Raw genomic sequence first — 23,075 nt, forward strand, 5'->3', positions numbered from 1 at the left:
ACGCACCACCCTCGAAACATTCGTTGCCGGTTTGGTGACCAACGCGAAACCCAAGTGGCACTTTTCACCAATCAGCTGTGTGCAAGTCTGACTCCCTTTCTCTCCTCTCTGAAAGCTCCCGCAGATGATACCCCACTCAGTAGCAACCAGGAAAAAAAGTGTTCCGACCCACCCGGCACGGCTCCACACCGCACCGATTTCAACAAACGACGGTTGGTTGGTCGACGATCGTTGATAGTACCGGAATGTTGGAAACAAAACGTCAAAATGCTGCTGCTCTCACGCTCTGCTGGTTCGCGGTGAGAGATTCCAGCAAGCCGTGCCGATAGGCCGCACTTCTTCAGTGCTTGTTTTCCAGTTGCGCGCAGTGGTTGTGTTTCGCGTGCTTTTAAAACGGTGACGTCGCGACTTCGGTGGAAGAGACCAGCAGGCTGATAGCTGATGATAGTGTGAGCGAGCGCGTTTTGTGCTTTTCGGTTTTGAGGGTGGTCGTCTCTCGAAAAACCCTAGAAGAAACAGCATCAGCAGCAGTTGTGTGAGTTTGTCATACTCGTGTGCTCACGTGCGTTTCGATTGCAAATACAAGAAGAACAAAAAATAAAAAAAAAACCGGAGAGCAGGTGAGAGTGATCGTGTTAATTCGTGGCTCATTTCGTGATTGTGTTGTGCTGCTGCTCACCAAACCTAATTGGATGGTAGTCGTCGTGAGTTGCTTCGGTGATTACAAATGCCGATTGTCACGGTTCGGTGAATTTGACGTTAGAAATATCACGCTCTCGTTATCGTCCGCAGTGGTTGTCTTTCAAGCAGCGGTGTTTGTTTTTTTTTTTGACGAAGAAATTGTATTGGGGAAAAAGAAATGTGCCCTACACGTTGACTGAAAAGTTTACCATGGATGTTGGGAAGGCGTTGCTCCGTTCGGATGATCGTTCAAGTGGCTGTGGGAGTGCTACTGCCACAGGAAGTCGGTTGGAAAAAAAATCCGTCACAGTTTGACGCTTTCCCTAGGCTGCTAGTGAAGAAAGCCAAAGTTGCGTGATTTTATTGTGTACGACATTCGCCAGCCGAGTGAGAGAAATTCAACAGAGAGCCGGAGAGCGTGAGAAACAACGTGAACCGTCACTCGTCAGCGAGGTGAACACATTTTTCTCCCTGGTCAGGAGAGGCAGGCAGTGCAAAAAAAAAAGAAAGAAAAAAATAGGCAAATCTTGTGTGTTGTTCTGTGTGCGTTGGTGTTGCCCAGCCTGCCAGGCCTTCGAGTAGAAGAATTATCGGTCGTTCCGGAACGGTTCACGACGTTTGGCAAGTTTTCTGTGATGTATTTCTTTGCACATTCAACATTCGTTTGATTTACTGTCCATCTGTGGGGGAATGTCCCGGAGTGAGGTGCAGGATCCAGGTGTTAAATTGTGATTGCGGTGTCGAATGAAACGATTTATTTTTTGTTCGGTGTAGTGTAGTCCTTTTCTGTGTGTGACCCGAGTTGCTGAAGTCCCGTGGTTAGCAAAGAATTATTGATCTGGCCGCCTGCTGAGGAGAGCCACCGGGAGAAGTTTGTCGTGTGTTCGTGAAAAAGAGTGCGAAGTTCGTGTGTTCTCGTTGAGACAGAAACCGTTCTTTTTTTTGCGGATTATCGATCTCGGAGTGTGTCCTGATGTCTATCCATATGGATTAGCGCGAGAGAGAGACAGCGGTTTCACGTGGAGTTCTATAAAATGTAAGTAAACCAACTATCGACAAACCGACATTGGAATGTGACCCAACCCACCTGCGAATTGGAATTCGGTCAGAGAACATGGCCAAACCGGCTAAGGCGCAATATTGTCAAATTTAATTAAATCATAAACCAGACGAACGGCCGGAGCGGAATAGTTGGGAACTGTGTTAGCAACTATCCCCTGTTATCCTTAGTTAGCGGGCAGCCGTTACCCGTCAAGCCGGCTGGACTCTAGACTCTGCACAGGAATGTCCGTCCGAGTGGCGTGTAGTGGAATGGAATTCCTATGCATTCCATTCTGCCTGCTGCAACCGAAGCGGTTATTTCCCTTGACGACGATAGCCACTGCTGCTGCTTATAATCGATGTCGGAATCACACTTGTTTCTTCTCTCTCTCTCCGTTATATTTTTTTCTGTCTGATACTCGCTCTCTTCGGCTCTGTGCTGCTGGATAGTGGTTTTGTTGTTGTTTTCCTGTTTGTTTATTTCAGCGAAATAGTCGCTGCTGGTGGGTGCGTGTTTACATCGCAGCATGCCGTGGTGTTGGTAAGTTTATTTCTCGCCGTTTGGTTTGACGTTTTCGCTCACCGATCGCAGCTCACGAACAGCGAGTACGTTATTCAGTCACTTCGAAATGCGATTCCGTTTTGATGCCAAAAACGAGAAATTTAGAGACAAATTAGACCATCAACTTTTAGTTGATAGTGCATATGCGAAATTGAAGTACGTCAATACGTCAGAATAGATATTACACTCCGGTACAAACGTGCAAAGTGTTTTGCAAATAGCATTAAGTTTACGCCAATGACCGTTCTCTTTGTTTACCTTCTTTTCAGCGGATACCTTGTTTAGTTTTATGTTTCACAATGCTTTGAAGTTTATTACGATAAATACTTGCATTTGAGCTCTTTAGGCAATGTGCGCTTGTTTTATCTACACATTATGTACTGTTTTGTAATTTTATTTATTGGAAATTATTCTAAACCCAAATCTCCGTTTATGTTTACGTAACTGTTTTTACGAACCAAATCCTAATACCGTTTTCGTTTATTGATCAGAGCAGCCCGAAAGCTGACCCAGAGTCGCCAAAACAACGTTTGATATGTTTGTTTTAGCAACCTGATGTCGCTCTAGATCGGACTCCAATCGCGTAGTTTCGCTCTGAAAATTTTCTCGGGTCACACCACGCATCCAGCCGAGTTTGTTCATTTTTTCTTTTTTTCATGAGTTGTTGTTTAGGGCGCGTACCACGTGTTCGTTTTACTCGGAGTCAGAGTAGCCTGCGTCTAGGTTCAAAAACGAAAACGGTATAAGTAACGTATACTTTTCTTACAAGCCTACTTCGTTAAAAGAGGTTTCTGCATAAAGTGAAAACGATTTCCGACTCTAGGGACTGGCGATTGATAGTACACGGAAAACACTCCAATAAAAAAAAATTACGATCTCGCCATTTTTTATTCTTGCAGTTGTTGCTTTAACTAATAATTAGTTGATTCAACCAATTTGCTATTTGATTTGCACATATTGAAGTAGTTGAAAAATATGTTGTTTTTCATACTGTCTAATGTCAAAAACAGCACAAAGCAAAAAAAAATGGAAAATCAACCATTACTTAGTTGAAATTCAAGCGCGTTTCTTAAACATTTTCATGCAAACGAAATTCGCTTATTATACGTTTGTAAAACTCGTGAAGAGTAACTTTTGAATGATAGTAAATTAATGTTTATCGTAATACTAGTTGTCAGAATATTAATGTGATGATAAATTATCTACATTTCTACTGCTCTGGTGTTACAAGAAAAAACGATTGATATAAAAGTGCTATGCACAGAACTGATAGCCGTTAGAGATATTGCAATTAACAAAACTTGTTTTACCAAAACTAGAACCCAGTGAAGTGTATGCGTTTGAATTTTGGTCTTAAAATCAACTTGATTTTCCATCGTGAAATGCATGTTAATGAATGAGAATCATGTTATCTTCAAGTCATGTACAAAAATTGTATGAACAAAGTGATTAAATTGAAAATGTTTAATATATATTCAATATAAAGCAAGGGCTGAGAAAGGTTTTATCATACCGATAGATGGAAGGTAATATCATTTATCAGCTTCATTAAAAATAATACTTGTGCTTCCGGAAGCGGAATCATGTATATCAACGGAACTGGATCAACATTTCGGGAATCTTTTAAAGAATTTCAAGACCTCTAACTGCATCTTAGTTTGTAAAAATCAGTTGAGAAATTTCCGAGTAAATTGAGTGCGTATTTTCTCAAAGATCTGCATATATTACCTTGTAGTTCCGGAACCGGAAGTCGAATAAAGATAAAATTCAATAGCAAGCTATGGCACCATAAGACCTTTCATTTGAATATGAGTTTGTGAAAATTGGTTCAGCCATCTCTGAGAAAATTGAGTGCAATAGTTCATCACATACATACACAGACATTTTGTGATCTTGACGAACTGAGTCGAATGGTATATGACACTCCGTGATTGCATAGCCCTTCACGCTATACAAAAGGAAGAGAAAGGCAAAAATTGAAATCATACAATATGAATGTAAGAATAAAAAATCATAATGCAAGGGATTCAAACAACCTTTTTAGACTTCTACTTGTTATGGTCGTTTCGAAAATATTCGTATAGTAAAATATTCAAACAATATCGATGGACTGGAGGTCTCCATCTAGAGTAGAAATCCGGTTGCAATCACCATTTTCTGAAACATATCTACTTTTTAAATGTTATATAATCATATCGTAATGGTCTTCAAGGAATATCGATTGACCTGAACCATATTGGTTTTAGAAAGGCATTTAAACATTATTTTCCGGCAACTAATCATCAAATCCGATCTGCAAATACCCCTATTGTAAGGGTTTTCAAAAATTGTAGATAAATCAAAAGTTGCCATATTGGATTTCGAAACTTTGTTCTCTGATATCTATTCATCAATTCCGTTCAGAAAATACCTATATGATTAGTTTTTACAGCATTCATTACAAAAGTTTTTTTTAGGAACAAAATTCCAATACGAAATAAATTCTAAATAACGCCAATTGTTTTTACGAACTGGTTCAATTCGCGAACCCATGTCTTAGTTCATAAATGAAGGTTTGGGTGTATATTTGTTTTTCATTTGTTACAAATCTTATTTCGACGAAATGACTGGAACTACTTATGAAACTAGACAGGTGTGAGCAAAACACTTGATTTACTCAAACTTACGATTTACTAGATTTACTCACGCTGCTTTTTAAAAAGTTGCAGAAGGTGTTCTGATTGCCAATTTTTTTTTCGAATACACCCTTCAAAACCAATTCCCATTATATAAGAAAGAGTATTTTCTTGATTGGACTTCCCAGATTGGTATACCATCCACAGATTGGAATTTCCAGGGATGCTAGTTGAGTTCATGAATCGAGATCAATGTTTGTGATAATTGTTTGTTAACTGAGCGCAAGTGAAAAGTTGGCTAATGCGGCTTCGTCACATCGCTTCCACACGTGTGCTGTCTGACCTCGCTGCCACTCGGTTGGTCCTAGCATAAATGTAAAAGTCCAGTTCGGGATAGATAGGGTAAACGAGACGATTACAGGGCCATTGTATGCAAAGTTAAATACTCTAGAGGTGTTCGATGAAGAGCCACAATTTATTTTTTTCTTCAAATTTCGATATAGATGCTCTGCAACGAAAGAGTTTATAAAATCATAAGAAAATCGTTGAAACGGCTTTTAACGAAATGGCTTTCGGCTAAAAGACTTTCGGTGAAATCACCCACTGCCATATAGAATTTATTGCGGGAAACTGTCCACGATTTCACATTCGAGTGGCGCTTCCTAGAGCACTTCTTAGCAAGGAGCTAGCGACCCTGGTTTAGTTGTGTTTTGAAGAATTCCAATCCAGGAGCTGTTTTTCGCGTTAAGCGTGTTATCGCCGTTTTGACTGCGTTGGTATAATCGAGGTGATGGTTATTTTCAAGGCCATTATTGAAAGGCCGTTATTGAACTCAATCCGGATATGACTTTCGGTTCCGGAAATAAAGGTGAATTCAAGTAATACATTGGTATTGCATACCATTTGTGAAATTTGACCTTCTGTTTCAACAGACTTTGTAGCCGATTCTTAGCCTACAAAACCAATGCATAGCTGGTGCTACGACCCTGCTGGCACTAAGAATCCTTTCGGGCCGGGGCTCGAACATACTACAGCTGGCTGGTAAGACCGCGGTAAAGTGGCGAAGATTTAATTTAAAGATTTTATAATTTCATAGTCGGCTATTGAATTTTATCTAGATCCGATATCTGGTCCCGGAATCACTGGATAATATATCCAAACTGGTCTTATAATGAGTCAAATTAACAGATGACCTAACAAACTCACTTTGGTTTTTGACTCATTGCCTTCAAAACGAAACCAATTTGAGGTTACTGTATTGAAAACTCTTGACGCTTAGCATCTCATGCGAAAAATTTCGGCGCCGTTATTCGCTACCTCGTTGCGAAGAAAAAAGCTCCTGTGAGACGCTTAAAAAATTTGAAAAGGGCGATTCAGGTTAAAAGAAAGGGCATGATGACGAAGGACATGGATCTGTCTGCTGCACGACAATCCCAGACCTCTCATGGGCAAGGCCACGAAGAAACTACTAGACTCTTTTGTATGGGACGTTTTCAACCACCCCCCCGTATTCCCCTGATCTAGCCCCTTCCGATTTCCATCTCTTCAATTCCCTTAAGGGGCGGGTAGGGTCTAAGACTTTCGAAAAATCTTTTATTATTTTCTTTCTATTTTCTGATAGTAATACATTTAAAGAATATTTTGTGAAATTTTCAAGCCTATCGGAACCAAACTCAGCAAGTTATGGGCCTTTATCTGTGCTTACCTCATACTGCGAAGAAGTAAGAGCTCGGCACACAGGCCCAAGATTTCTGCTTCGATCAACTTAAAAATTTGACAAAAATTCTTGAAATGTTTCATTATAACAAATTATAATAGAAAAAATATGATTTTTTGAAAGTGTTGGACCCTACGGGCTCCCTGCAGTAATAAATTGTTTCCATTGATTTTATAGACAAAAAGTTTTAAACGCGTTTTTCTCGAAAGCGGGTTTTGAAAGTTCGTGTCCATCGTCATTCAAAAACTACTGAACTAATTTTGTTTAAATTTTACACACAAAGTACATACATTTTTCGTGAAAAATCGTAGTTTTCACTTTGAACAATAACCAAAAATTTAAAAAAATCAAAAGGAAACGTTGGGGTCTAGAAAAACTTCTACTCTAACTAAGCTGCTTTGATTTGTTCACTTCTGATTAGTCTGCGCTGAGATACAGTGGACACCCCAAATCATGATTTTTAAGCGTTCTCAAAAATACCTCTTCACCGACTTATTTCTCACGAAAAAAAATACAAAATGGTGTTCGAATGATGCTTTTTATCATGCAAAACATTTGAATTTATTTTGTTGCACGATAATTCTAAAAAAATCTCAAAAATGATGATTGTTTTCATCCTTTAGACAATTCTGTCATTCTGGAGGTCCAATTTTCGATCACTTTTTCAAGCATTTGAAGGCGTATTTCAGCAATGACACGTTGAATATTGCTTTTCCAAAGCATCAATCGTTACTGGTTCATCCACATAAACCAACTAGTTAATGTATCACCGCAAAAAAATAATCAAGTGGCGTCAAATCACACGGACGCAGAGTCCAGTTCACCAGTCCATGTCTCGGAATAAAGTTGTAGTTGAAATGTTCTCTCGATAAGTCGATTGTTTTAGCCGCAGTATGACATGTGGCACCGTCCTGTTGAAACCACATTTCGTCCACAACCATATCTTGAAGATTTGACAACAAAAATTCATTGATCATGGTTCTGCATCGATTTTCTTTTACGTCCTTCCTCGTTTGTAAAGAAATAAGGTCCGAAACAGTACATTTATCGGGATGCATCGAAAATTATTGCACATTCTTGGCGTGTGGATTATCTTTGCTCCAAATGCGGCAATTTTGCCTGTTGACTTATACATTCAACCAAAAATGCGCCTCATCACTGAAGAGAATTTGGCGTTAATTGAACACAACACTATACATTGTCAAAACAGCTTGCGAACAATACTGTTTTCCTATTAAAAAAAAACAAACTTTCTAGAAAAAAAACCATTCAGTGTAGCCAAGTATTTTTTAATTTTGAGGAATTCTTTCAACCCTTCATAAATTGAGTGCACCTGAAGACTGTCCCAGAAAGTATGGACGCAACCAAAAACCGCTACCATTTCGCAATGGTTCAAAATCTGTCAATTTTTATGGCTGCGTCCTGTTGTTTACACTCTTCTCGAACCACTTGTGCAGTTGTTTATTCGTTTTCATTAGTTTGTTTCGAAATGCGTGGACTTTCAGTAGAACAACGTTGAAAAATTGTATACAAATGGTGCACAGAACGCGGACTGTCACTGAGAAAGATAGCAAAAAATGGAAGGAGTAAGTGAAAAAACCGAAAGATTAAAACACGGAAATTCATACATTTTGACACCAATCAATGCCCACAGATTAATTTAAGGTATTAAACAGTGAAAATCTGGCCAAAGTGACTAAATTAAAAAATCTTCTTTGATGAAGATTCGTTGACCAATTCCCCCTCAATTAGGAGAAACTATTATTATGATCGATGATCTGAGTGTCGCGTATGCCAATTCTGGACTAAAAATAACAAACGCAAGTGCACTTCGGGGACATGTTTGGCCATGCAATCAGGAAGTTCGGTGAGGATAACACCTCTGAGGATAAACCGAAAACGGGTCGAAAAAAGGTCCTGCTAACCCTCAGTTGGATAAACGGATTCTGAAGGCGTTCGGGCAAAAGAAGGAGGTTTCAGTTCGGGATGTGGCCAAAAAAGTGGGCACTTCGAAATCAAATGTTCTTCGTGCTAAAGAACGTTTAAATTCTTGAACCTATAAGAAGCAGAAACAACCAAAACGTAGTCCGAAACAAGAAGCATCGATCAGGCCGAGGGTTCGAAAGCTGTACAATTCGATTCTTGCTGGAAATTTGAACTGCACAATCATGGACGACGAAACTTACGTGAAACTCGATTACAAATCCTTGCCGGGAGCACAATATTATACGGTGCGAGAAGGGCAAGTGTTAAACCAGTCCGAGGCATCGATTGAAGTCGAAAAATTCGGTAAGAAAACTATGGTCTGGCACGCAATTTGTAGCTGCGGTAAGATTTCGAAATTCTTCATCACCACTGTTTCAATGAACAGCGAAATATACATCAAGGAATGTTTACAAAAACGACTTCTGACCATGATTCGAAGCCACAAGGATCCTGTTGTCTTCTGTCTAGATCTTGCTTCTTGCCACTACTCGAAATCATCGGTAGAATGGTATACTACCAAAAATGTCACTTTCGTCGCAAAAGACCACCAAATTGCCCACAACTTTGACCAATTGAAGAATTTTGGGCATTAGCGAAGGCACATCTTAGGAAACATGTCTCGGCAGTCGAAACCATTCAACAGTTCGAAAACGATTGGAAAAAAGTGTTAAAACTTGTCGCCAAGAAGTCTGTACGGAATTTAATGAGGAACGTTCGCAAGAAGGTGCTCCAGCTAGTCTACTAGCCATTGTAGACTAGCTGGAGCACCAGTAGCAAATGTTGAGAATAATATTCTGTTGTTGTAGTCTAATATTATCAGTATATCGAATAAAATTTGAATATCTAACACTTGTGAATTATTTACAGCGAAATCAAAGTGCGTTCATACTTTTTGGGATAGTCTTTACTTTCTGGACGTGTCACGTATAAACGTTCATAAGAAATAACATTAAGGGTTAAGGCCAGTGTGTTTTAGAGCGTTTTAGAGGGCTTTCAGAAACGGTGACGATTATCAAAAAATCCTACTGACAATCTCTTAGAAAATTAGTTAAGATTATTCTGTGAAAATTTCAAAATGATTCATTGACTTTAGCAGTCGGGAAAGTCTTTTTTCTGAAGGAAGAATTGCATAGCTGAAAACGCCGTCTTTCAACTTGTTCATTGAATATCTCGCCTTCAAAAGCATGCATTAAAAATCTATCCTGACAATGTCTAGATAATTTAATTTAGATGCGATAAGTGCATAAAAACATATATGTTGTCGCGATAAAAATTAAGTGAATGTTATTTTTGTGAAGGTAAGTCGATATCTATAGACGCGCCATTTTTTCTGCTCTTGTTTGTTAGTAACGTAACGAAACATGAGATAGAAATAAAATTGGCTTAGAAAGGCTGCCAAACAAGCGGTAGCTTTATTGGATTTGTAGTCAAACTTGTATCCGAAAATATCAAAACTTTCTTGGCCACCCGGCCACATCGAGAGTCATTTTGCACATTTGCGAGAGAGCATGGAGAAAAATGTAACACGCAGAGCGAGCCACGGTGTTACACGCGACCTACTGGCCTATGCCTCAGAGATTTTTATTATTGTTACTACAAGAAGTGAAAGAAAGGCTCCAGTGCTCTTCCATCAACAGTTACCAATTGACACCAAAAGTCCTCCGAATTCCGCACCCGCATGACCAAACATGCCACCGAAGTGCGCTTGCGTTTGTTGTTTTTAGTCCAGAATTAGCATACGCGACACTCAGATCATCGATCGTAATAATAGTTTCTCCTATTTGAGCAGTACTGGGAATTGGTCAACGAATCTTAATCAAAGTAGATTTTTTAATTTTGTCACTTTGGCCAGATTTGTACTGTCTAATACCTTAAATTAATCTGTGGGCATTGATTGGTGTCAAAATGTATGAATTTCCGTGTTTTAAGCTTATTCACGTCAGTTGAGTAATATCTCCCTTGCCCATCAAGCGTAGTGAGAAGATCATTAGATCCATCCATTAGTTGCAAATTTATAAAGTGACTGATAAAACACGGTAGTAAAATTTTGCTGTTGTGTCTAATCGCCTTTCGATATGAAAAGAAGCAAGTTTCTCAGTCGAAGTTCCTTCCATCATCGACTCCATTTCAATTCTGATTCTGCGACTGCCACCACGGAAACGACCAAACATCGAAAACAATTTAAAACCTGAGCAAGCAAAGGCACAAGCTAGATAGCAAACGCCCGGCTGGAAGCGGACGGAACGTGACTCGAAACCGGTATCACTTCGAAACAGACCATATAAACATACATATCTCGGAGGCACCACCAACGAACCAACACCTATAGTATATTCGCTAGCAGTTCGAGCCCAGAAACCAGAAACCTTAAACAGCTCACAAGTGTTGCCACCTTGTCTCTCCGGTCGGTCGTTTGTCATAAATTGTTTTGCCGTTCCCAGAATTTCCCAGCCGACTGCTGAGGGCATGGTGCGTAAGGTTTTGGTGGCGAACTCATCGACACGTTTCTTCGCTTTTTTTTGCCACACGTATGACCTACTACGATCTGGAAACGACCGGAAAAGGATGAAAAGCCACATCAACATCTCGTTTTATGGGCCCAGTTGAATGGCAACAGTTTTCCGCTTATACACTGGCAACAGTCGATCGTTGTCGATTTGAATTGGAAATCAAACAGATAGTTTATATCTACCCCTTGCATGACGTCAACATCTGCCGCTTGTTCTATCGTGGCGCATCATCTGACATCTTCAATTTGACACTCAAGCGCTAATTGGTTGAAGCAAAGGCACCGTAAGTAGATCGACTGGAGAGAGAGAGAGAAAACCACACTCCGTTATTGCGCAGACGAACAATGGCACGCGTTTATCAGCTTCCCAGGTATTACGCAATTACCACAAACCGCCTGTTTTCGGTCGCTCCCAAAACAGTCGTAACCCATCGTAACCAGGCCTACTCGGATGCGCATTTCCATGAGTTTGTGCATTGTTCTTCTTCTGCTTCTTCTGATTCGAAAGTTCATCGCTTCCCGGGCCCTTTTTTCCTGTAATGAACCAGCCCACCATCAACGATAATCATGATGTTACACAAATCAGCTGCTCCGCTGCAGCTCCGAGGTCGTTCGAGGTAGGTCCCAATCGGTCGAGCAGCGGTAAAATGCGATACCCACGGACTCCGGAGATCTTTCATTCATTCTTCTGGCAGTGCGGTTGTTGTTGTTATTGTCATGGTTGTGTGCAGCAGCCGCTGACAGGCGGTTTCGATTTTTTACTGTGCACCGAGTTGTGTATTATGTTTTTTTTAATACATATATTTTGATGTGGTTTAGTCTGGTCTGGTCTCTGAATAGCGCATAGCCCAGTCTGCTCAGTCTGCCCAGTCAGGAGAGTCATTTAAAGCTGCAGCCGGTCAGCGGTTGCTATGATGAAGTGGCATCGTCAAGGGAAGGATGTTATGCACAATGTTCGCTTGCTGAGATATTCCAGCTAGGAAGAATGTCGAATAGAAGTAAACATTTTTGATTGCTACACGGTTTCAATACAGTTTGTTTTTTTTCGGAGAAGATTTCTTAAAAAAAACCTCGAACTGAGAATTTTAATAGGTGGACTGTCCTTGTAGTAAAGAGCTAAGCTGAGCTGAGCTGAAGTAGACTGTCCGTAGTTGCACTTCGTGATTGACCGAATGAGTGAAAATGCACAATGAACCAACAAAACGATGCTTCGGAGAGGCGAATCATTCTCACTGTGCATACCCACTGATTCAAAACTTTACATAAAATGGTCAGCGGAAGGGAAGCAATGTTAGTCTGATACTCGTTGTTTCGAGAGACCGCGGGTATCACTGCATCTCCACGAGTATGACGGGAGAGGAATTGTATTAGTGGGAAAGGAAGAAGATCCGGATATGTCTTGGTAAACAATACGATCTCAAAGAAGAAAGTGCAGTATCTGAAACTCCGGGCAGCCCCTACAAAATTACTTTTCCAATCACCACCGATGAACTCGCAAATTTGACAACAATAACTTCTCGTATGTGTCCAGGGATGTTTAGCTAGTAGTCGAACTAATTCTTAAAACTCTTGATCTGTGAAAAAAAAAGTTTGAAAATAGTGAAAAATTGAACTAATATCTCTATTAAATCAAAATGCAAGCAAGTTGGAGCCAAAATTCGGAATAAGGATAAGGATAAGAGATAAGAGTTATATTTCCATTTAGAAGTGACTAGCATCCAGTACAGTTCAAATTCTCTGGACGGTAGTCAATCGATTTGAAACCAACCGAATCCCAAATCGTATCTCGAAACGCAATATCAATTATTTTCAATTTGACAACTTATTCATAATAGGCGACTGATTCAGAACAACCGATATTCTTTGGAAGATTTCTAACGCAATGTTGGTTTTTAAATTTATAGGTTTTGTTCTTTAATCTCTAGGCAGCCGGTTACCGAGAGAGAAATATGAAGCTATTTTAATTGACGCCCAATGAGTTCTAACTGAAGTGCTATGATGGTTAGCATATTTGAGTTTATATTTGATTATTTATTAATTTTCGAATGAACCGATTCTTGTCTAGTTTGGTGATCTTCGGTTTATCTCACAATGAAACTTAATGTTCATCCGAACAATTCCAAGACAAATTTTTAGCATGACACATAACTATCAAAGTAATCACCGACACCGGCACTTCTACTATTTCAACAAGAACTATCTTAGACGACCAGGACGTCTGATGCAAACAAAGAATTTAGAGTTAACCATTCGAGATATCCGAGACATATCCAGGCTCATTTGGGGGTTTGGAATCTCTTGGGTTCCAGTTTGTGCTAAAGTGCACATGACTAAATTGAATTATTTACGTTTCGCATTCAGCTCATCAGTGCATTAGCAGATTATGTTGATCTATTAATGCCACCTTGCGGATCAACATAATTCGCTAAGCAGACGTAAAGTCATTGCTATTTACAACGCACTTATTGTACACTAAATGTGCAATGTCTATTCTGACGTGCCGAAAGTAACGAAACCAATTGACGGCAATGCTGGCCGCCAACAGGTTCGCCATTGCTGACGAATTGTAATATTCGATATAGTGAAGCGGATAAGTTGGGCTCACCACCATTAAGACGGCTAAAAAAAAGGATTGGAAAATTAAATTCGTATTTTAATTTAAGTTAATAGAAGAGGCGTATAAAACTACAAACACTTCTGAAGCAGAACACTTTCAATCGAAGCACAGCTATCGAATCACGCCATGAGAATAAGCGACGTGAAACGCGTAAGATTTGAGCTCACCAGAACCAATAGAGTACGAAGAACAAGAAATACAATGAAAGAAGAAAAATAATTTTTCCAGAGTAGATTATTCTTAAAAAAATTATACCGAAAAATTGCAAAATATGTTTTAATTATTTTGTTGAAACAAGTAAAAGATCATTAAAACACTTCACATTACTGGAGTCCCATATTCACATATTTTCACATATACCTCTATAATTGAAACAAAAAAGAGTAAAAAAAAGCAGTACATAAAACAGTACGACAATACAAAAAAGACATTTTTCTACTGTGTACAAAAAAGGCAGAACGAAAAAGACAGTACAAAAATGACAATAAGCAAGTACAAAAATGACGATAAAGACTGTACAAAACGACGGTACAAAAAAACAGTACAAAATAGACAGTATTAAAAAGACAGTACAAAAAGGATAGAACAAAAAAGACATTACAAAAAAAACAGTACAAAAAGACGGTACAAAAAAGGCAGTACAAAAATCACAGAACAAAAAAGACAGTACAAAAATGACAATAAGACAGTACAATAATGACAATAAGGACTATACAAAAGGACGGTACAAAAAAAAACAGTACAAAATAGACAGTATAAAAAAGACAGTACAAAAAGGATAGTACAAAAAAAAACATTACAACAACAAAAAGAATACAAAAATGACAGAACAAAAAAAAACAGTTCAAAAAAGACAATAAGGACTGAACAAAAAGACGGTACAAAAAACAGTACAAAATAGACAGTATAAAAAGGATGATACAAAAAAAAACATCACAACAAAAACAGAATACAAAAAGACGGTACAAAAAAGGAAGTACAAAAATGACAGAACAAAACAGACAGTACAAAAATGACAATAAGGACGGAACAAAAAGACGGTACAAAAAAAACAGTAAAAAATAAAAAAGACAGTACAAAAAGGATAGTACAAAATAAAACATTACAACAAAAAACCAATACAAAAAGATGATACAAATAGGCAGTACAAAAATCACAGAACAAAAAATGCAATAAGGACTAAACAAAAAAACAGTACAAAAAAAAAATACTAAATATACAGTATTAAAATGACAGTACAAAATGGATAGAACAAAAAAGACATTACAAAAACCAGTACAAAAAGACGGTACAAAAAAGGCAGTACAAAAATCACAGAACAAAAAAGACAGTACAAAAACGACAATTAGACAGTACAATAATGACAATAAGGACTGAACAAAAAGACGGTACAAAAAACAGCAAAAAATAAAAAAGACAGTTTTTTTACAGTATAAAAAAGACAGTACAAAAAGGATAATACAAAAAAACATTACAACGAAAAAACAATACAAAAAGACGGTACAAAAAAGACAATAAGGACTGAACAAAAAGACGGTACAAAAAAAACAGTACAAAATAGACAGTATAAAAAGGATGATACAAAAAAACATTACAACAAAAAAACAATACAAAAAGACGGTACAAAAAAGGCAGTACAAAAATGACAGAATAAAACAGACAGTACAAAAAGGACAATAAGGACTGAATAAAAAGACGGTACAAAAAAAAAACAGTAAAAAATAAAAAAGACAGTTTTTGTACAGTATAAAAAAGGCAGTACAAAAATGACAGAACAAAAAAAAACAGTACAAAAAAGACAATAAGGACTGAACAAAAAAACAGTACAAAAAAAATACTAAATATACAGTATTAAAAAGACAGTACAAAAAGGATAGAACAAAAAAGACATTACAAAGAAAACAGTACAAAAAGACAGTACAAAAAAGGCAGTACAAAAATCACAGAACAAAAAAGACAGTACAAAAACGACAATAAGACAGTACAATAATGACAATAAGGACTGTACAAAACGACGGTACAAAAAAAAAACAGTACAAAATGACTGTATTAAAAAGACAGTACAAAAAGGATAGAACAAAAAAGACATTGGCAGAACAAAAAAAAAACAGTACAAAAAAGACAATAAGGACTGAACAAAAAGACGGTACAAAAAAGACAGTATAAAAAGGATGATACAAAAAAAAACATCACAACAAAAACACAATACAAAAAGACGGTACAAAAAAAGAAGTACAAAAATGACAGAACAAAACAGACAGTACAAAAATAACAATAAGGACTGAACAAAAAGACGGTACAGAAAAAAAAACAGTACAAAATAGACAGTATAAAAAAGACTGTACAAAAAGGATGGTACAAAAAAGACATTACAATAAAAACAGTGCAAAAAGACGGTACAAAAATAGCAGTACAAAAATGACAGAACAAAAAAGACATTACAAAAAAGACAGTACAAAAATGACAATAAGACAGTACAAAAATGACAATAAGGACTGTACAAAAAAAAACAGTATAAAATAGACAGTATAAAAAAGACAGTACAAAAAGGATAGTACAAAAAAAACATTGCAACAAAAAAACAATACAAAAAGACGGTACAAAAATGACAGAACAAAAAAAAACAGTACAAAAAAGACAATAAGGACTGAACAAAAAGACGGTACAAAAAAATAGTACAAAATAGACAGTATAAAAAAGACAGTACAAATAGGATGGTACAAAAAAAAAACATTACAACAAAAAAAACAATACAAAAAGACGGAACAAAAAAGGCAGTACAAAAATGACAGAACAAAACAGACAGTACAAAAATGACAATAAGGACTGAACAAATAGACGGTACAAAAAAAAACAGTAAAAAATAAAACAGACAGTTTTTGTGCAGTATAAAAAGGACAGTACAAAAAGGATGGCTCAAAAAAAAACATTACAACAAAAAAACAATACAAAAAGACGGTACAAAAAGGCAGTACAAAAATGACAGAACAAAAAAAAACAGTACAAAAAAGACAATAAGGACTCAACAAAAAGACAGTACAAAAAGACAGTTCAAAAAAACTGTACAAAATAGACAGTATAAAAAAGACAGTACAAAAAGGATGGTACAAAAAAGACATTACAAAAAAACAGTACAAAAAGACGGTACAAAACAGGCAGTACAAAAATGACAGAACAAAAAAGTACGGGTGTGTAATGTCAGAGACATAACTGGATGTCGTGAATACGAATAAAACTGACACGATTTCTTTATACTTTCGAATTCGAATTGATAGTTGATCGATTGTGTGAATTGTGAAACTTTCCCCCTTTTTACTACTAGAATTTTGAACGATTTTTGACGTCGATTATCTCATTTCGGATTTGCATATTTCATTGAAAAAAAACTATCAAGAAGCTGTACAGGATTCATTTCTGCCTTTTAGAAGGACCAAATTGTGGAATTCTCTACGATATTCAGCACAGTTCGGAGCTGATGATTGTTACCTTCGATTTGCAAAGAAGTAATCTTAGGCTGTGAGCCATTTCGCGGTTAATTTTAACTTTTTAATTTTTAATTTTTTACTTGGAATCTGACACTTGAGTGATTTTTTGTGTCGAGTAGTTAAATTTAACTAAAACTGCGGCCCATTTCAAAATTTAACGGACGAAAAGTTATTTGAAAACAATTTCAACTAAAGAATTAATATCAGTATTTTCATTGCAAGATTTTTTTCAGTATTGGAAAATTACCATCGATCTGTCAAAATTTACCATGCTCTCGAGCAGGGTTATTTTTGACAACATCAAATTAATCACTTGAGTGTCAGATTTTACCCTAAAGTTAAAATTAACCGTGAAATGGTTCACAGCCTTAATAGTTAACATTTAGAGATAGATAACATTTAGAGCCATTGGAACGGCTGATTTTATATAATGTTGTCCACTTTTCGTTTTCTTTCTCTCCAATGCAAACAACCAGCAGCTCTGTTGTATGCTGCAATCGCTCTTGTTTGAGTTGAAACTAGCTTTGCGTACAAACCGCAACACATCCGCTCGCCAAGCCAAACAGCGTTGCCAGGTTGCCAGATTTGTCTGGCAAATGCCAGATTGTTCTCGCTTCGCCAGACACTCAAACTAGCCAGATCTTTTGCCAGATTTTCCAAATTTTTCTAGATTTTGTCATATCTCGATACGTGGGGAGCCCGGGAAAAATTTCCTAGTATATATAGTAGACCCAACAAATCCAGATAAATTTTTGAGTTTTGACAGATTTTTGAACAAATAACCTGGCAACTCTGGTGCCAAATGATGCGAAACTGGTTTAATGCGCCTTCTCGCCTTGATGACCGGAAGGCAAATGAGAACTACGGCCTGAGCGTTTGAGGTTTTTAACCACGCTCTCCGATGCCGCTACTTGAATGCGTCTTCTCGCCCGGACGACTGCTTCCCAAGCTAAAACCCCAAGCGAAAGTAAAGAGTTTTCCGCGTTGTTTTCAAATTTTGAGCAAACTTAATTTTTGAATTGTTTGTGGTTATCTCACACTGTTCAAAATATTACCTTAAATTCCTGATCACATTTTTGATGAAATAGTGAAAGAATTATGTTGCTGCCATTAATACAAGTCGAGATATTCACGATTAAGTTCTACCCATTCTTCCATATGGCTGATTTTGAAAAGGCGCTCCATAGTAAAGTAAGTCGTATTCACGACAAAAGACAGGACAAAAAAGACTGTACAAAAATGACAATAAGGACTGTACAAAGAGACGGTACAAAAAAAAGTACAAATTTTAAGTTAGTTGTGGTTATCTCATACTGCTGAAAATTATATCATAAATTGTTGATCATATTTCCGATATAATAGAGAAAAAATTAGGTTGCTGCGTTAAATACAACACGAGATATTCACGATTAAGTTCTGCCCATTCTCTTACCTATAAAAAAAGTTATTTGAAAAAATTTTTTTTTTGTCGTGAATACGACTTACGTTACTATGGGTCACTTTTTCAAAATTGACCCTTTTGAAAAAGCGACCCATAGTAACGTAAGTCGTATTCACGACAAAAAGTTTTTTTTTCAAATAACTTTTTTTTATAAGCAATGCCCAACTTGAATTTCAGACATTAATTATAGGACATTACTTATAACCTAATTACCTATCTTGAAACAAAATTTCATCCAAACAGAAATATTTTTTTCAATCGACTCTAAATTTTTAGAATCGATTTTTTTCAGTGTACGAGTCGATCAATCTTCCGAATATTGATAGTCGTACCGACTAGTTGATAGAATGTGTGGATTTTGCTAGCTTTCAGTGCTTAATTTGCAGAATTGTAAATGTGCCGTTTATGCCGTTTTATGCATTTCTAAGATATTTGGCATGAAAAAATTCTTTCAGATTACCATAGTTACGCGTTTTTTCATGTGCGATTTTTTGCGCGGTGCGTATCTCCCGCATAAAAACTGACCTCAGTGTAATTAATTCATAAATTCATTTAAATTAAAGAAAATTCACAACAAATGGTTTGTTACACATGTTAATGTAACCTTGGAATTCATGAAACAGTAATTTCAATAAATTATTTTCTAAATGCGTCTCGAAAATACAAATTATAACGCGATCGGAAACCTAAAACCGGCATCTTGGATTTTAAGAATTCTCTAAAATATTGTTGTAGTATTTATCGAGCGTGAATAAAAAGTATCTATAATTCCTTCAACAATTTATAAGAAATGGTACAATATTATTCACCTAAAACAAACAAATATATTGCATACCAGTTTTCTTCACCAATTACCTAATCTACTTCAATTACTTCTTTTTGGGAACCGGCGAATACCGGTTGAAGTGAAGTATTGTCATTATGCCAAAGATTTCGATCTATAACAAATAATGAACAATTCTACTATAGTCGACTAAATCAATTGTAAGTTCCGACGACACTAGATAAATCTCATTTTGCGCATCACCTAAAACAGGGTTATCAAAAAAGCAAACATCATAAAACCGAGGCGCTGTACGAAACCAGCAAAACATCGTTGGCTTGTTTGTTGTTTTTTCTTTTTTTTATTATTTCTGTAAACAATACAGAGATCGAGGGGTCTCCCGGTGTATTTTCCCGGCACCTTTGACTGACAGCAACCGCGGAATGTGTCTCCACCGGAGGTGGAGGGGTGGACGGTGCAGAACGATATGATTTATGAGCTTGAGAAAATGATGAATTGCAATCCGTTGCAAATTGGGCTGAGACTGCGAGCCGGTGCTGATGTTAGTCCTGGGTTTGCTGCCATTTTCAATGTTGCGAAATGCTGTTTAGACGACGCCTGGTCTGGCTCTCGGTGATAGAACACAGAAAGCGAAACGGTGATAGCGTTGAGATAAGGTTTGTTTTTGGGCTACGCGCTTCGAACGAACGAACTAACAAATACACGCGTAATGCCGGGAACACAAAAGACTTGATTTGCGAGATTTTCGCTGTGTTTTGGCAGCAACACTGATTGGAAACTGGTTTATGGTAATCAAGTACGGAAACCGAATCGCAAAGGCAAAGGTCACCGGGATGATTGGAATTGTGCTTTCTGCCTTGTCACTACAGAATTTCAATGCGAAACGACAATCCCATCTGGAGAAGGCACATAAAAATAAAAATAAACTTTGTCCGTGTTTTCGCCGGACGAGGAGTTTGATGAATAGCCGATGATATCGCTGACTAAACTCTCGTTCCGGGAAGAATCAGCGTCCATTAATCAGCGGCAGCAAAACGGACATCTGTGGGTCAGTACAACCCACAGGACCGGAAGGTGGCATTCATTTTTTTTCGTCTGTCTCCATCGTTTGCTTCGGGAATTTTCCCATCAAAAGCTATCCGAGCGGTAAATTTAAACGGAATCCGGAACACGAAGAAAAATGGTTGTTTCGCATCCTCCGGAAGACTCGTATCCGGACTCGGAACAGGAAAAATCAATAAATTTAAATCGTTCCGAGCGGTAAATAAACGGCTGATCGACAGAATCTTAATCTTCGTTCACCGGAATGGTCGTCAATGTATTCACCTGCTTGTGGATCTTCTTTCGCCTATATAATGTGACCAATATAGTGCATAGTTTGATGTTTGCTTGTTGAGTCTGAAAAGAAATGTATTTTCTTAGCAATTGTAGTCGTGAATCTGCTCCATCATTGAGCCGCTCTATATTGTTTCGATTGAATAATGCGAACCGTACATGTATACTGTGAACGGTTGATGTTCGCCCCGATTCATGTCATCGTATACAGTGTAGCGGATTGTGTCAATGTCGTGATAATTTTGACAGTTAGGCCAATGCTCCCAATTTCGTGAGAATTTGGATAGCATTGACAATTTCGTGACGAATTTGTGACAAATTTGTGGAAATCTCGTGACTAACAAATTGTTACGAAAGAATTTGCTTGCAAACTCGTGACAAATTCGATACAAAATTATTACAAATCCGTGACCGTTTTGGTGACAGTTTCGTAATAATCTCGTTTTGGGACAATTCCTTGACAAGCTCGAGATAACATTGAGACAATTTAGTGACAAAATCGCGACGTGAGAGTGGGCCACTTCGTGAAAATTTTATGTCATTTTCTTGATTCCTCCGTAACAAATTCGTTTACGTTAAATTTTGCCCGTGCTGCCGGTTTCGTGACAGTACGAATAATTTTTACAATTCTGTGAAGATCAGAGACAAACTCGTGACGTTTTGGCAATAATTTGAACACAATACCGAGATTGTCACGAAATTGTCAATTTCGGGACTCTTTCTTGATAAATTCGTAACAACTTCGTGGCAAATTCAAAACAATTTCGTTACAAACAGATGAAAATATTTTGTTTTACATCAATTTTCATGCACATTTTTGGAATAGGCAATTGAATGAAAAGTTACTTTATAGTTCTTCATTTTTAATTATACTTTCAAAGTAAAATTAAGCATTTTTTTTATGTGGAACACATCTTTATTTTCTATATTGCACCCCTATATAGAATCAGAAACTCAAGAAAAACTACACGTAGAAATGTGGTCAGGTTTTTAACACTTACAGCTCAGTCTATTTTGTATCAATTATGATTATTATTTCATCATTTGATAGGAAATATTTCTACGTTTCGATTTGAATGTATCAAGCCACGTATTTTCAGTTATACATGATTGAAATTTTGATTAGTAGCGAGCAGTGTCTTATTTGGCTGCTAAAAATCTTTGGCATACCGGATTTCCCTGCCATAGACGACGGTTTTGAAGAAGTAAGCGATGTATCAAAGAGAGAGCATCGCACTGATTGGTCAATCGATGCAAAAGCGAAGCTGCTGGAAGCACGCGAATCTATAAATAGAAGCGAAATTAAAGCTAACGTTTCAGCCAACGCCATAAAACGATTTGAAGCTTTAAAAGCTCGCTGTGCGTGTTACATTTCTCTCCATGCTCTCTCGTAAATGTGTAAAAAGACTCACGATGTGGCCGGGTGGCCAAGAAAGTTTTGATATTTACGGTTACAAGTTTGATTACATCTTATAAAATCCAATAAAGCAACCGCTTGTTTGGCAGCCTTGCTGAGCCGATTTTATGCCTCTCTCATGTTTTGTTACGTTACCAGGGAACTAAAATGGCGCCACCATAGAAATCGACTTACTCTTACCAAAAAAACTTTCCCTTCACTTTTATCGCGACAACATATATGTTTTTATGCACTAATCGCATCTAAATGAAATTATCTAGACATTGTCGGGATAGATTTTTTATCCATGCTTTTGAAGGCGAGATATTCAGTGAACAAATTGAAAGACAGCGTTTTCAGCTGTGCAATTCTTCCTTTAGAAAAAAAGACTTTCCCGACCGCTAAAGTCAAACAATCATTCTGAAATTTTCACAGAATAATCTAAACTAATCTTCTACGAGATTGTCAGTTGGGTTTTTTGATATTCATCACCGTTTCTGAGAAAATCAGATTTGAAGCGTGAAAATAGCTCTTTAAAACGCTCTAAAACACACTGGCCTCAGCCCTTAATTGGTATGCTCTGATCTTGTGTCATGCAAGCTCGGAATTCCATGTTATGTCGTTTCCCCATGAGAAATTGACAACTACCCCTGGATAAATTATGAATGCTTAAGATTAATTTCTAATTTATATTAGAAGATCTCGATTGATAATGAGAAATAGTTTATCGCTTCAACCGAAATCGCAGAAAGGTAGAGAAACTTAACGCTAAAAAATCTGCTTGCATAAAAAACTTGAACACAAGCTTGGCGAAGAGAGGCTTAATTATCGAAATCGCAAGTATGTACAAAGCTATAATTGCATATATTGGGATAATGGTGTAATTTTGTCGGTTATAAAACAAAT

General features: G+C 37.4%; 1 protein-coding gene across 11 annotated transcripts in view; it reads left to right on the plus strand.

The window, feature by feature from the left end:
• Nucleotides 1-368: 368 nt before the first annotated feature.
• LOC131426954 (uncharacterized protein CG43867) overlaps nt 369-23,075 on the plus strand; it is a 618,008-nt gene continuing 595,301 nt past the window's right edge. For 10 of the 11 annotated variants that reach the window (XM_058589754.1, XM_058589760.1, XM_058589758.1 and 7 more), the window contains exon 1: nt 369-1,717. The gene's annotated coding sequence lies outside the window, so the exon portion shown is untranslated. The remainder of the gene's footprint in view (nt 1,718-23,075) is intronic. The other variant, XM_058589765.1, reaches the window with a different exon arrangement.

The sequence above is a fragment of the Malaya genurostris genome, chromosome 2 (assembly GCF_030247185.1).
Source record: "Malaya genurostris strain Urasoe2022 chromosome 2, Malgen_1.1, whole genome shotgun sequence".
NCBI lineage: Eukaryota > Metazoa > Arthropoda > Insecta > Diptera > Culicidae > Malaya > Malaya genurostris.